General features: G+C 38.6%; 1 protein-coding gene and 1 long non-coding RNA gene across 9 annotated transcripts in view; one reads left to right on the top strand and one right to left on the bottom strand.

Annotated features, from left to right (window-relative positions):
• Positions 1-14,128, bottom strand: part of Pde4dip (phosphodiesterase 4D interacting protein) — a 211,035-nt gene that overhangs the window by 80,226 nt on the left and 116,681 nt on the right. The window lies entirely within an intron of this gene.
• On the top strand, positions 2,112-12,597 carry LOC104861637. Its single transcript, XR_780078.3, has 3 exons — positions 2,112-2,140; positions 9,325-9,439; positions 9,779-12,597. It is a non-coding gene; the product is annotated as an uncharacterized LOC104861637 (long non-coding RNA).

The raw sequence follows: 14,128 nt of genomic DNA, 5'->3' as shown, positions 1-14,128 counted from the left end.
GCTCCTCTGGGAGCTGTAGTCCGCCAGCCGCTCCCGCTCTGCGCATGCGGGCCGTGAGCCAGTCCCTCGCCTCGAACGCTGTCACCGCTGCGGGCGGCGGGATGCGGGCCTGTCCTGCGGCGTGGGTGAGAAGCGTGTGCGAGGTGGCGAGCGGAACGGATGCTTGTTTCAGTCAGGATACCTTCCTCGGCTGAACGCTCGCCTAAACCATGCATCGAGCCTCTCTAGGATCCCTCCGCCTCGGTGTGGTGTCCCGAGTCCCCTCCCCCCCGAGTCCTCGAGCGGTGCCACGTACTCAGGCCGGAGCAGCCCGGCAGCGCCTCCTCCCGCGCGGCCCCACCTCCTCTCACCGCCCAGTCCGGCGCCCAGGTCCGCAGGCCTGAGGCCACTGAGGAGGGTGGGGGAGGTTGGTAACTGTAGAGGGCAGGTAAGGCGGATTTTAGAAGGCCAGTTCAACCCTTCCTACAATCATTCGTTTCCAGGGAGGAGAAGATGAAGTGTTTTCCCCTTCAGTGTTGGGGGAGGGGTGTAAAGTTAGCACCCCTAGGTGATTTATCCAGTATTGGGGGAAGAGGGTGTCTAGAAAAGGTACACTCGCCCGAGTAAGAGTCCAACAAATACCATGTAAATGCATATGGCTCAGCAACTAATAGAAGAATGGAACCTTCTGGGAGTGGATGAATATCTTAGAATTCTCTTTGAGGCTCAGGTAGACGACAGTCCTTTTTGAAGCTGAGGAGGGTAGAAGACACTAGCAGAAAAGACTCAGCTTCTTTGAGGAAGACTGGAGAGTTCTAGGGAGTGCTCACAGCAGAATTAGGGCTAAGAATTGCACTGCCTTCAGTTAGTACCCTGTTGTACTAAACACTTTACGGTGTTAAATTCTCTCACCCTTGGGTAGAGAACTTGGAGTGCACACGAAGAGGAGGGAAGCTGGAGCTTGGGCTAGGTAGAATGTTGGTATCATAGAACATTTGTAATAAGGAATTCTCTTCCTGGCTTGAGAGGCATGCAGATACCAGATAGACGGAACAGTGACTTCAGCAATCAAGTCCCTAGAGCACTAAGTTCCGGTATATAATAATGCTAAATTTCACCAACTTGGCCTTATGAGATAAGGACAATAACACTTTAGTACTTCTGAATCCGATTCCCAGGACAGAGCCCATATTTCTCTGCCTGGAGACATCAAAATGTCCTTACTGAGAGCTCATAATAAACTGCAAACATTTTATTGAGGATTAAATGAGATGCTTGAGAGGAAATGCTTTAACAATGTTTAGCCAATTAAATAATAGCTGTTGTTCTTAATATTATAATGGAATATTTAAAAGTAATTTCAAAACATAAGGCCCTGTACACATAAAATTGTATTCTAATCGCCATAACAAAATCTTGGCAGCTCCACACAGGAGGACAGTCAGAGTGCTGGGTTTAATGGATGACGGAATTTTGCATGCATAGTTCCACCTAAATGTGCATATTGACACTAAAAGCAAGACTGTAAAATAAGAGTTCCAGGTAAAACTACAGCTGCATTTTTGACTCTAGGTTTGTGAGCTTCAAAGTAATAAGAAATAAGCATCCATCTTTGGAATCTGTAGTGATGTCTAGAAAGGCAAAGCATTTCTGAACTCACAGTGATTGATGGATAAACAGACTGCCTCCCTGGACAGTCTCCTGCTATACCTAGTCTTGTCGCACAGAGCATCAAGGACTCAAAAGGTCCATAAAACTGCAAATTAAGACAGTAATCAAGGACTCTAGTTAAACAAAGTGCCTTTCAAGTGCAAACCCTAAATAATACTTTGCTTCTGACTAATAGTCTTCAAACCTTAATAACTTGTGGTTTGGATTTTAGAAGTGCCCCCAAAGCCTTATGCACTCCTAAGTGGGTGAATCTAGAGTATGTGGTGCTAAGATTAAGGGTTTGTGATTACTAAACTACTACATGTGAGTGATTGGTTTGGCACCACCCTAATCCTGGTGGTCTTAATAGATAAAAGGGGCAGAAAAAGGCTGTTAAGGTCCCTTATTGCCTTTACTACCCTGTGTGCACCAGGTTGTTTCTCCTCTGTGATGCCTGTTTGCCATCCCTGCCTTGGAGCCAGCCAATTATGGACTGAAACATCTACGAACCGTAAGCCACATAAATCTTTCTCTGTTTAACTTTTGAGTGTTGGGTATTTTGTCTCAACAAGGAGAGAAAAATAGCTAGCACAGAGATTTGGTACCAGAAGTGGGGTCATTACTATGATGTTGCCTGGCCATGTGGTTTAAGTTTAAAAGCCTTGGGAATTAATGTGTAAAAGTTTTGAGAAACCAACCAAAGAGGCAGCCCTGGTACACTCTAACTATATGGGAGACTGGTCAGAGCCCAGAAAAATCAGTGTGCTTTGGAAATGCTGCCAATTAGGATGAGGCTCAGGAGGCTTCTTTTGAGGACTGCATTGACTGCTGGATCTCAGGTAGTGTATGTTGTGCTTTGGTAGGAAGTTGATCTGCCTTTTGCTTGGGTTTAGAAACACTGCCTGGGTGAGAGAAAAATATCAATGCAGCATATTGTTGGGATGGTGGCATGATTACTGTTGAGGGCTTTTGGCTGGATTTATGTTGGAAATTAAGAGCAGAGAATCAGCAGGGTGATTTGAAGTGTTTGGCCAGAGAGAGGCTCCAGTGGAGGTACAGATTACAAGAATGGAACAGAGGAGAACATGTTTGTAAAGAAAAAGACAATGGAAAAGTAACCTGAGACCTTTTACCAGAAGGGAAGAGTATATTTGGAATTCAGGAGATCCTTTGGGATGTCTTTTAGTGTTGTCCACCTGTTGTCAAAGTGAATGAGGAGAAAGGATTGTGATTTTAATAGATCTCGCCTACTATGATTTTAATATAGTAATATGATGTTGATATATGTAAGACTGGTTTTTAAATGTTGTTAATTTACATACATAAATGGAAACCCAGGGCTGGGAATTTAGCTCAGTGGCACCATGCCTGCCTTGCAAGCACAAGGTCATGAGTTAGATCCCCAGTATTGGGGGTGGGGGTGGGGTGGTGGGGGGGAAGTAAATGAATAAAAAAGGCTGGGGATTTAGCTCAGTGGTTCCACTGCCTGCCTTGGAAGTGCAAGGACCCAAGTTAGATCTCCGGTTCCAAAAAAATAATAATTAAATAAATAACGCAAAGAGTTTCAAAAATTTGAAGCCATAATGTAGAAGTATACATGTAATTGTTATATTAATGTAAATCTGAAGAGATCAGGATATGTTAACTTTTTCACAGATCTATCACTGGAGACTATAGTTTAAAGAAATGTGCCTGGTTATCAAATTAAGCAGGAGTGGATTGTGGTGGATAAACTAATGGTCAACTTGGAACACTCAGCTGAACTGAATCATTGTGGTCTGGGCATTGAAGACCTACCTGAGGATTGTTGCCAGTAGCATAAAAAGAGAACGAGAAGGGAAGATCAGCGGCTGTTGCTTTTCTAGGAGAAGCTTGCTGCAGTTGGTTTTCCTGAGGTAAAGTTGGCTGTTTTGTCAGAGGAGGACCTCGAGGCCTCACTGTCCCCTGGGAATGCCTGCTGTTCTCATCAGGGGAGTTCTGATCTTCACTGTATCATTTCCTAGCTCTAGTATAGAATGCTCTGCATGGTGGCACAAATCCTTCATCCTACTGGCACAGGTTTTCTGCTGTGGGGCTTCCACCACTGGCCTTTGGGGCTTCCAGGTGCAGATCCTCCATACAGATGAGCATGAGACATTGCCGTGGGCTCTAGGCCATTGGCTGGACTCATGGAGGACACTGTCTTGGACTTTAGTCCTTCAGCTGGAATTGTGCAGGACATTGCTGTGGGATCTAGGCCCTTGGCTGGATTCTTTGGGTCTCTAGTGTGTGGTTAGATCGCTTGCATTCCTCTGGATTTGACTTTTTGGGTGAATATTATAAAATAATCCCATAAATTAGGTGTTCCATATTAAATCTATTCCCTTGCAAACCCTGACTACAATGACTATAGAGATAAAATTGGTTTAAAAGTACAAATAGTGAAAGGTCAACTTACTATTGAAGATTATATTTGCCATAGGTTAAGACTGATATCCTGAGAGAACTATACATACCTAACTTCTAAAAATAGACCAGAATATTAATATCCTCACATGATCATTGGGATTATAAAACAACTAAAAAATTGCTGGTATGTAGATAACAAAACTTGAAAATAAAAATTTAAAAACGAATTTAAATGAAAAATTATGATAATAAATTCACTTCACAGTCATTATCAATTATCTTGATCAAGACTGTGGTTAGTTAACACTTGCTTTCTGTGGAGAAGCAAGCAAAACTGGGGAGGGGCGTTAAGAACATTTTCTTTTTTTTCTTTATACAGTATATAATGAATGTGGAGCAATAAATATGAATTAGATTGCAGTTAAGACTAAGGATTGTGCCAATTTAACTCACTAATATCTGGGCTTAAGTGTTAATACTTGAACTCAAAGTAAGAATTTTTGTAATGTGTATGATAAATATATTATGTGGACACCTTATGTAACAAAAGTTCAAAGAGGTATACAAATTAGTAGTAGGGGTTATGTCTGGAGAGTAGAATTATATTTTCTTTCTTCCCTCGCTTGTATTGGATATTTTTTTCACAATAAATACACATTGCTTTTGTGATAAGAAAAATATTTCTTACTAAGAAAAAGGTAGGACAAACACATTTTTGTACATTCATACCTTGCAATACTAACTAGCAGTTAAAAGGAATGAATTCTGTTGGGCATGGTGGCCAGGAGTGTAATCTTTGCTACTGGGGAGGCTGAAGCAAGAGGATTGCAAGTTCTAGACAAGCCTGGGCAATTTAGCAAGACCCAGTCTCAAAATAAAATTTAGAAAGGTCTGTGATTCAGTGGTAGTACACTTGCCCAACATGTGTGAGGTTCAATCCCCAGTGCCGCTTAAAAAATAAATAAATAATGAACTCTGATATAAACAACGTGAATAAATCTTAAGCAAATGATGAGAAAACCTATATATAAATGAGAATATGTTTTGTGATTTCATTTACTTGAAGTTTGAAAACAAAAAATAACACATGTATAGTGATGAAAGTCAGCGAGTGGTTTCAGTGTGAGAGGTGAAAATTGATTGCAAAGAGGCCCAAAAGCATTTGGGGAATAATTATTTTCTGTATCTTGTTTTGGATCATGGTTACATGGATGTGTATACAGTGGACCCTCATGGTATGACTGGCCTGACGTGGGTTATTAGATTAATGAAATTAATTAGATTAATGAAAGATTCATCTGCCCCTTGTTTTCTATAGCATGTATACAGGTAAACATCCAAATCTCAGCTGTATTGGTTTACAACCAACTTGAGTTACATCCAGTGCTTGGGAACCAATTGAGTTTATAAGTCAAGGGACCACTGTAATTGTCAAAGATTGTTAAACTGAACATTTAGATCTGCAAAGCTTATACATGTTAGTACATTCAATTAAAAAAGGATAAATAAGTACACTTCAAATATGTATTGCTCAAACACTTTTAAACTGAGAGATATAGAAAGTAACCTCTACTTCAGCCAAAGAATAGCTTTAAAAATTAGGAGGATAAAATATAGCCCAGAAGAAAGTCTGTAAAAGGCCCAATTGCAAATTAAAAACTTTCAGTTCCTATCCATATGAGCTTTGGAAAAAACTCTTTTATTTATATGTGTGCACCATGTATTTATGATTGAAGCAAGGTATGTACTTAAGGCAAGATTGAAGGCTTTTATGATAATTTAATATGGGGCATTTACTTCTAAAACTTATTAAAGGCACATAATAAAGAAAATTTGAGAACAGATTTAATATTACAATAAACTATTAGGAATTAAACAAGTTACTGATTTTTTATATCATCATTTTGTCCTCAAAATAGATTGATATATACATTCACAGGAACTTGCTAGCTGTATGACCTAGAAGTCACTTATATCTGGCCCTTAAATTCTTAATCTACAATATGAATAAACTGAATTTAAATAGCAGTTTTCCAACTTTAGCATGCAACAGAATCAGCTGGAGGTTTGTAAAAACAGATTGTTGAGACCTACTTGGAGTTTTTAATTCAGTAAGTAGGTCTGGGGAGGGACCCAAGAATTTGCATTTCTAGGAAATTATTAGACCTTGCTGAAAACCATTGAACTAGAACTGTTGTAAGCTGTATTTGGGAAAATCTCAGTTAAAATATTACAGATGCCAAAGATAAATAGAAAAACCCATCAGTGAAGAACTACTTATAAAATCTATATTGAGTGTGGAGAAAACCATTTGGAATAAGATTCCTAAGTATTACTGTGATAGTGATCTTTTGTACCATCTCTTTTTTGAAATCTAGAATTGGGGGTCTAAGAAGTATCTTTTAGAAACATAGTCATTTTTATACCCAGTGTGTGGTAACAACAGTTGTAGTGTTTTGAACACCTAATTATGGGATGGGAGGGAGTTTCCAGGAGAATAATAGGTGGAAAATCCCTGTGTCCCAAGCACCAGTTTTAGTAGGATATAACATTGGAAATAGCTGTTGTAATTACTAAAAAGTACCCCTCAAAAAATTATTCTAGCATGAAAGCTGAAGCTAATAAGGAAATGCAAGAAAGTCAAGGTAAGGCCAACTAGGCTTTGTGGTAACACAGAAGCAGGTAAGTACATGATTTTCCTGTGCTAGTTGGAAATTTTTTTTTTTTTCTTGGTGTGGGGGATTGAACTCAGGTCTTTGTGCTTGTGAGGCAGGCAGCAGCACCACTGAGCTAAATCCCCAGAAATCTTTAAGAAGTCAGAAACAGTCATGTTCTACAGCAGTTATGCAGCACTGAGACACATTCACTTTAAAAGCAGGAATTTTTCAATATATCTACAGATTGCACTAATATGCTTTTCAGCAAAATCCATCTTAAACTAGTCAAGTTATTAATTACTCATTGATTGTTAAGTAAATTTTAAAGTATTTGTTACATCTGTCAAATTGAAAAAAATGTATGTTACAATTAGAACAATGGGTAAACTAAACAGTACTGACTTAAATTTAATATGAGTGTCAAAGAAATAAAAGCAAAACCTGAGATAGTGCACTGATATAGTTGAAAGGGACAGGCATGATACTTAAAATGGATGCTAAGATGGAAAGTTTTGAAATGGAGTACCTGAAGTGGATGTTAGGATGGACAAGCCAAAGGAAGGGACTCAATCAAAAGAAAACAGTATCATCAAATGTCTTGGAAGTTGAGGGTGAACATTCTGTTATCTTGTAGGTAAAGGAAGATGTTGTGGGGGAGAGAGGGTTAAATGCCCAGGTTCATGTATCAAAGGCCAACTGTGCTTTGGCAGCTAAAATTTTGTTGCAATATTTTGACAAAGGCAAAAGAATTTTGAATTAGTGTCATGTACTTGAACAAAGAAAGGCATAATGGAATCTTTATTTTAGGAAAATTGTCCAGGCAATGGGTGGACTGCAGTTTCAGAGAGAGGTTTTGGGATAATTAGAGAAAGATCTGCAAAAAAAATCAATTACAGTTATCCATATGTGGGGTAGTAAATGTAGACATGGAAAGAAATTGGTAAATAAAAAAATCATGTTGAAGGAATGAAGGGGGGTGGAAGAAAAGAAAATGAAAGATTGAAATATTGTTTTGGGTCTAGAAGACTGAAAGAAGAATGGTATAAACAAATATGGGAGTTGAAACTCAGTTGCAAAAAGATATGAAAATTTTGACTTAGGAATGCTGCTGTTATGTAACTGAGAAAACTAAGTACTATATTTCTCTTGAAATCAGAGCACAGGTAAGAGAAGGAAAGAGTTTCAGTAATGGTAGGAATCTTTTAACAATGTCACCAGCCAGAGAGAAATTAGGATAGATAAGGTCAGATATAACATTTCCTGATATGACTATGTATAATTGGTGGACTTGTAAATTGAGGGGCTTGACTTCAGATTTGTTGCCTTTAATTCTTCAGAATCTCTGTCAAGCAAAATGCTTAGTTCTTCTCAATTCTTTTTTCAAGCATCTCTTGCATGTTTCTTGCTTCACATTTTTACTATACTTTGCATTTTAGATTCTTAAAACCTCACATCTGAAGTACATCATACAGCCCTAGAAGTTATAGCTCTAATCAACTTGCACATTATTTCTAGAACAATCCATTATTGTCTCCTACCTTCAAGAAATCCAAAGCCCCTAGCCTCACATATCAGTGTGTTTTCTATTACTAGAAAACCTGAGGCAATCTAGCTTTATAAGGTAAGGAGGTATATTTATCTCATATTTTTGGAGGCTGAAAAGCCAATATTAAATGGATCCTTTGATTTGCCCTTTGGTGGGGGCCTAATGAATGGCATTATACCAAGCAAAAGATCCCATGCAAAATAGGGGGCCAGAGAGTGATTTAGGGCAGAGGGTCTCCAACCCTTGGACTATGGACCAGTACCTGTTAGGAACCGGTCCACATAGTGGGAGGTGAGCAGCATGCAAGCAAACAAAGTTTTATCTGTATTAACAGTTGCTCCATATCACTTGCATTACCAACCAAGCTCTGCCTCCTGTCAGATCAATGGTAACATTAGATTCTTATAGAGCATAAACTAAACAGTGCATGCAAAGGATATAGATTGCACAGTCCTTATGAGGATCTAATGCTTGATGATCTGACTGGAGCTAAGGCAGTGATGCTAGCACTAAGGAGTAGCTGCAAATACAGATTAACATGAGGAGAGGTTTGACTGCAAGTGTCTATAATGAATCAGTTGCTTGCAGACTCATATCAGAACCCTATTAGCGAGTGGCAAGTGACAAGTTGCATCTGCTGCATCTGCAAGGCTTTAAGTCAGAAACAGATACTTATTTTAGTCTATGCATGGCCCACCCATTATTTTACTTATCACTTCCACCCATGCCCCTTTCCCACACTGTGCACTTGTCTCACTTACAGTTTTGGTAAGTCTGCAAGCTAATCCTTGACAAAATGAGTAAAAATCAAACATCACTGGAGAGCTTCTTTGAAAAGGGCAAAGAACCAATGATGAGACAAAAGAAGACTCTTTTGACTGCCATCAAAAATAACACTACATTTAAAAAAATATATACCAACAGCCCTATTTAAATTATGAGTTCATTGCAGCAAGTGATTCACATTCTCCAAGACCACTTTGTATACCATTATGGCTATATAATGAAGCTGATAGAAATTTTGTAAATAATCTAAAAACCCTCAAAAGTTAGGAAAATGTAAAATAAATTCTGCTGTCTCTAACAGCAATCCGCTTTGTTTAGTTCAAAATTAACAGACACCGGAGGCATTAACCATGAAATGGGACACCTGGCTTCATCCGTGACCTTGAACACCCCCTTCCTGTGCACTAGAATAGATAGCTAGACTAATCTTAAGGTAAGCTCCCTAACTACAAGGAATTGTTATATCTGGGTTAAAGTTAACTGTCTTATTACTGTAATTTGCACATGGATAATGTGAACTGGGGAAATGAAATGTAACCACCTAAATGAGATCATGGCTGTAAAACCTATAAAATAAGAAGCTGCAACCCAGTCAGAGATGATCACTGGCACTGCTCTTAGTGTGATCAACCTTTTGCCAGCAAAATAAACCTTTTATTATTTTACTTCCATTCTGTGTGTGTGTGTGTGTGTGTGTGTGTGTGTGTGAGTGTGTGTGACTTACCAATTCCTTTTGCAACAAAGCCACTATACCTTGAAAATTTCTTCACAGCATGAAAACCAACCACCTTGCATTACAGGACATGCCTTTGTAGATTTTCAAAAGAAAAAAAATGTGTACACAAAGAACAAGCCAAAGATCACCATGTCATCAAATGTGTCTACACTGAAGACATCATTTTTAAGAGCTAACCATGTTATCAAAGCTACGAAGTCCTTTACTGATGATGAAGACATTTGTTGTGAACTTTTAGGACAAGTTGTATTTCAAAAGGTGACAGACACATGTTCCTCTTTCAGCACAATAACTGGACAAACTGATGAATAGCAGAGGATACTGAGGCACAATTGTTAGGATTAATAAGTTACTGTGGTATGCAATCCACAGTTGAGTCTACTGATGTAGCAACAATACTTGTTTTTGTGTAATATATTTTTCAGGAGGGTGTGCATGGGATATATTACATGCACTTTTGTTGCCAACCACTACCACAGCTGCAGAATTATTCAAGACTTTGAATGATTACATATAGGAAACAACTGATCATTTTGTATTGGTATATGCACTGACCCAGCAGCTGTCATGACCGGACACCTTCCTGGTTTCATTACTTGGATCAGAGGTCACTTCTGAATATGAGTCTACACACTGTGTCATCCATAGAGAGACGCTGGCTCACTGAAAAATGTCTCTTGAACTTAGTTTTACAAGATATGATCAAAATTAGCTTCATTAAAGTAAGTGCGCTTAACTCATATCTGTTCACACAGGTTTGTGTGGCAGTAGACACAGAGCACATGTCTTTTATATACAGAAGTGAGAAGATATTCTAAAGGTTAAGCACTGACCAGAGAGGTTTTCTTTTTAGTTTTAGTTTTTTATTAGTACATATTTTAGTACATAATAATTACACTTATTGTGGGGTGTTGGTACATGTACATAATATATCTCCAGAGTTTTTGAGTTATAAGATCTGCTCTAAAGATTTCTTTTAGAAAAAACAGTGGCAGCACATTTCATGGTCAGGATGGATTGCAAATCTTGTTTACTTGTATGACATAGTCAACCTGCTCAATATTCATCCTGCTTAGTGAACTCAATGTGTCACTTCAGGGGAGAACAACAACTGTTTTTAAGACAGCAGAAGAAAATGGCTCACTTCAAAGCCAAATAAAATTATAGGAGTGACAAGTGAACTTTTGGAACTTTTTATATGTTTCAAACATTTGCAGAGATTTTTAAAGGAAATGAGCAAGGTCTGCCCTTTGCCTAGCTAGTGCATGATCACCTATCTCAGCTTTCAAAAGAGTTTTGAGAATTACTTCCCAAACACAAATGACCCCTGAAATGGGAAGGAATGAATATGCAACCCATTTGTGAATAAACCAGGTGAATCAACTTTGTACTAGAAGATGATCAACTGCTCGAGATCACAAATGACTGTGGCCCTCCAAATCTCCATACATGCTGGACTGAAATTAAGGCAGCCCTGAAAAGCCTGCTTTCACTGCCAACATCCTATCTTTGTGAAGCAGTGTTTTCTGCAGTTTAGCAACCAAAATGAGATCACGGAGTAAACTGGACAAAACTATGTCAATGATGGGACCATGTATTTGCAGGAAAACAAGCTCAGCTCAGGGCTCCCACTGATTCTGCATTATGGTGAGTTGTTTCATTATGTACGGCAATGTCATAATATAAAGTGCACAATAACTGTAATGTGCTTGAATCATTCTAAACCATCCCCTCTTACCTGATGCATGGAAAACTTGTCTTCCATGAAACCTATTTCTAATGCCAAAACGTTGGAGAACCACTGATTTAGAGGTCAAACTCACTCTTACAACAACTTGCTCTTGTGAGAGCTCAGGGGTCCCATGAAAGCTCCCTTAAGGAATCCCTTCATGGGAAATTTCCCCAGTGACCTAAGAACTTACCCACCTCTTAAAGTTTTTACCACCTTCCAGCCCTACACACTAGGTAGGGACCAAGTATCCAACACATGAACCCTTAGTGGGATACGTTCAAACCATATCTAAACCATAACACCTAGTATTAACTTTACAAATCTGAAGGAAGTTCTGAAAAAACATCATATGGATGACTCCACCATGAGGTACCACAGCAATGGAATCAGCCAACCTTGGCCAAAACTGTCTGAAACCATGAGCCAAAATTAACATTTCCTCGTTTGAATCATTTTTTCTCAGATATTTGGTCACAGCAATGAAAGCTAACAATTATATCTTTATGTTCCTATTCCTTCAGCTAACAATACCTTAAGCATTGTAAGTGCTCACTAAATATAATTAAGCTATAAATAAGCTCTTTAATTTTTCTTCTCCTTTGTAGCTCAAAAGGATCAAAGCTATGAATGCCTATGATGAGCTATGATAAAACCTGTGTCTGAGACATGTTACTAATGACAGTTACGACTGGGAAATAGTAATGTTGATGAGAATGAGAATTTATAAATGAATCTCCAGAATTTATCAGGTTAAGAAAACTAAAAGCTGCTCCTTACATGAAGTTGTCTAAGCTGCCCAAGCTACTAAATCCCTTCAAGGTTTTCAGTCTCTGCCTTAAGTGTTTAGAGCACATTCTTGCCTTAACCTTCACTTCAGCGCCCTCCATGGTAACAGTGGAATGTTTGCTATTTTAGGAAATATGCCTCACTACACGCAATGTTATTTACATTATATTCCAAATAAGACATAATGCAACTGAGTGTCTGCTGATTTGTGAGTGGGAGGGTTCTGTTTGACTAATGTTTACCTCCCTAGTTCTGTTGTCCTGTCAATTTTAAGCCAACTACAGTAAAATTACATGTTAATAAAATTTGCTTATCTTATACTGGAGAGAAAATACAGAGGAGCAAAAAAAAAAAGGAAAGACAATGCAAGAATTTCTCCAGATTTTTCTCTGCAAGTACATCATTTCCCCTGCTTTTGCACTGGCTAGGTTTGGTTTCATGTAAAAGCTTTGAAATGAAGTTTCCACTATTCTGCAGAAAGGCATAAGACTGATAATTGGAACAACTGCTGGCTTTTCCCTGCAACTCCATGGATACCTTCACAGAGAAAGAGAAACAAATTTTGTAATTTTATTAACCTTTTAAAAATCATTTTTGGTTTCACTATGTAGTTCAGGCTGTCACCGAACTCACTAGGTATCTCAGGCTGGCTTCAATCTCACAATGATCTTCCTGCCTCAGCCTTCAAGACTGCTGTCATTATAATCATGGGCCACCATGCCCAGCCTACCTATGAGCTTTCTTGACTCACTAGGTGCAAAGAGACTGACAAGTTGCTGCAGTGTAAGAGCTACATTGGGAAACTCCTGACTGCCCTGATCACAGCAACATACTGGCTCGACACCCAGAAGGCCTAGAAGCAACCTGGAGTGATGGCAATTTGTGGCATGTCAAGTTTATGGCATTTGTTTTTGTATGAATTTATTATAAAGTATGATAAAAATATGGTGAATGCTGAAATTTTCAGAAATTTATTGCAGTAAAAGACTCATCTCCTGGGCCGGGGATTTAGCTCAGCAGTTCGGTGGCCTGCCCTGCAAGCAAGGACCCGAGTTCAATCCCCGGTATCAAAAAAAAAAAAAATAATAATAATACTCATCTCCTTTAACTCCTGCCCCTTCACTTCGAACACACTTATATTATTGTTTTTTCCACTTTCTGAAGCAGTTCTGGAAGTCTTTCATGAGTGTCTTTAGTTATGCTGTGGTGGCTGCTTCAACATCCTGAATCAATTCAAAACATCTACCTTTCATAATCATTTGGTCTTGGGGGACGATCCAGAAGTCACACGGTGGCCGATTCTGTAAGTTGGATAAGGACACACTGTAATGTTTTTACAGGCCTGCCTTTCTGTTGGATGGCATTCAGCAACAGCAACAGCAGCATAACCTTGATCACACCTCATAAAGACAGTCTCAGAAGACTTCCAGACTGCTTCAGAAAGTAGTAAGAGTGATAGGACAAGCATGTTTAAAGAGACGGGGAGTATTTTGAGAAGAATGAATGGTAATGTATTTTTTTATTATGATAAATTTTTAAAAATTTAAATCATCTGTATTTTATCACACTTTGTAATAGAAATTCATAAATTATGATGCAAGCACACTATCCCTATAATGGATGCTGTAGTATGTTTTGTTTTAATGGAAAAACTAGTAAAAATCAATTAAATTAAATAATCTTTGTCAAATGTGTCTATCTTATTTGAAGCAATGAAGGCTCTGAAGTGAAACTTCCTATACTCCAAATTTTGTACCCAACCCAGGCTTTCATATTGGGATCTCATGAGAAATGCTTATCAATGGGAAGTAGGGTAACTTGAGTATTCTTCACTTGGACTATTCAAACCTAGAAGTGCAAGATGTGAG

Source organism: Fukomys damarensis, unplaced genomic scaffold (assembly GCF_012274545.1).
Source record: "Fukomys damarensis isolate Sample0158 unplaced genomic scaffold, DMR_v1.0_HiC HiC_scaffold_33, whole genome shotgun sequence".
In the NCBI taxonomy this organism is placed as follows: Eukaryota; Metazoa; Chordata; class Mammalia; order Rodentia; family Bathyergidae; genus Fukomys; species Fukomys damarensis.
Note: the sequence above shows the minus strand (reverse complement) of the source record. Positions and strands in the feature narration are given on the sequence as shown.